Source organism: Pteropus alecto, unplaced genomic scaffold, assembly GCF_000325575.1.
Source record: "Pteropus alecto unplaced genomic scaffold, ASM32557v1 scaffold106, whole genome shotgun sequence".
In the NCBI taxonomy this organism is placed as follows: domain Eukaryota; kingdom Metazoa; phylum Chordata; class Mammalia; order Chiroptera; family Pteropodidae; genus Pteropus; species Pteropus alecto.
The window spans coordinates 9,904,066-9,906,419 of NW_006442103.1; positions in this window are offsets into that span (position 1 = coordinate 9,904,066).

A 2,354-nucleotide genomic window follows, 5' to 3' on the forward strand; every position below is an offset into this window, starting at 1 on the left:
TGAAGGGAGGGGTTCCTTGCAACCTTCAACCTGTCTGCCTTTAGGCAAGAAGGCCAATCAGCTGGAGGGGTGCTTCCTGCCCCCTACCTAACACGGAAACCCCTTTCTCAGTGCTAGGCTCCAGAACCACGGTCCATGATCCAAAGCCAAGGCAGCTGCTCTCTCCCACTCAGAAGCTCATTTTAGTACCAAGGGAGAGAGATGAATGGAGAGCTGCATTTTCTCCATGTGTTGGCTTGGGCCTTCAGCAGAAATGAGAGTCTTATTACCCAACCCTGATTCAAAGGGTAATTAACAGATGGTATAATTTCCGAACATTCCCCGCACCACATGGCTATTAGGTGAAGAGCAAAATGCCCACGCAGCCCCTGGATCCTCCCAAATCACAGAGTCAAAGGAAGTCTGAAGAGGAAGAACCCTGTGGAAGAGGCCACTTAAGCCACCCCTCTGTCTCTGGAGCTGCCCTTGGCCTTGACCAGAGAAAGAAAGCTCATCTTCTGTCAAAGGGGAGGGCATTCTCCTGAGCCCTGGGCACAACACCACCTTCCTTCTCCTCATCCCACCCAGCGCCATGCCAGGAATGTAGTCTATCCCTAATCCCTCCTGCAGTCCCCAAAGCCCATCTCCTTTTCTTTCCCCTGGGGAGAAAGAGAAAAGCTGATTTCTCATTCTTGGCATCACTGCGTGGTCACACAGAAGTTCCTTGGGCCCGGGGTCCCTGAGAGGGGAGTCATGGCTCCTCCGCTGTGACTCGCTGAGAGTGACAAGCTGTTCCCAGAGTTCCGTGTTGAAAGGGAGCATCTGGTCCGATCCTTTTCAAACTGGGCTCCCCTGGACCCTCGGGCTCAACAGGGCTTTCCAGGGGTTTCTCTGTTGGAGGAGCAGTGGAGATGGGACAAGCCCTGACCCCCACCTCAATCCCACAGTGCTACCTTTATCCGTTTCATATTTTGGGCTTCGACTTAAGATTTTATTTGGGAAAAAAAGAAAAAAAGGATTCTAATGTTAAATAAACATTTGAAAACCATTGACCTTATTCAACTCCTCTGTTTTACAAAGGGGAAATTGAGGCACAGGAATTTGACCAAGGTCACATAGCTAGAGGGTGGCGAGGCTGGGACTAAAGCCCTGGCCTCCTCCCCAGGCCGGGCCCTCATACCACCTGACCAGGCCTCTTGCTGTTCACCTGATTAGCCCTGCAGTCCCCGGATGGGGACCCCTGGTTGGGGTATGAGAGAGGAGAGCTCCTTCTGGATCACCCTTGCCTGGCTTATTTCTTCATGGTCAGCTTCTACGCTGCCACCTCCCCCAGGACTCCTGGAATCGCCACACCCCTTTCAAGCGAAAGGTCCGGTCCCTGGCGGGCTAGCACTGAAGAGGCTCAGGATCCCTGTGCCAGTGGCTGCGCTGTTTGTTGGTCACAAGTACGGGTGGAAGGAGGGGAGGGGCAGCTGGACGTTGATGGGGAGGGAGGGAGGGGGCAAGAGTTCATCTCTCCAGACAGGAAGCCATTTTGGGCAATGAAAACCACTGGTCTAGGCCCCAGGAAGCCTATGGTGAAGCTTGGCTCTATCCGTAGCCAGCCTTGTGACCCTGAACAGGTTTCACTCTCTCTGGGCCTCAGAACCTGGCAGTATTAGGGTGTTTTCTACAAGCTGGCTTCTGCCCTGACGCTCCCAGTTTACCTTCCCTCGAAAAGCCCACGTGATGTCCGACTGAGGCTGGGGTCATTCTGTTCAGCAGCGGGACCCCAAGGGGCAGCCGGGTTCGATTACAATCTCACTGAGGACAGCACTGTGCCTTCCCAGGGAGGCAGGGTGTCTCTGGGATATAGAGAGGCTTTATATTGTGGAGAAAGGCCATTTGAGCCTAGTCTGACTGGACACCTGTGGGAGGGGACAGCCATCAGGGCTCTTATCAGCAGCCGGCAGCTGCCAGCCATTATAGGTGGTGTAAGGTGGCACTTGGCCTCTGAGAGCCCTTCAAAATGTTTTGAAAAACCTCTAAGCATACTTAGGGTAGTGCTACCATTTATTACATTCTCTGTCTGGCTTCTGATTGTTAATTCCACTCGAGGCGGTGGTAGGGATCTGGGATGGGATAGGGAAGGGGTCTGGACAACAAGAATCCCAGAGCTTCTGTGCTGAGGGCGCAGGGTGGGGCCCACCTCCTTCGGTGCGGCTGGCGTCGCCACTTTAAGGCGGCGGCGGCGCGAGCAGGTCTATGGTAATGAGCCGCGGCCGCCGCGGCCGCTGTTCTGCAGAGCTCGCCCGCCCGCCCGGGAGGCGAGGGAGCGTGGGGCTGGGCCCGGGGCCGCGGCGACAGCAGCAGCCGCGGCGGGGACGCGGGGTGAC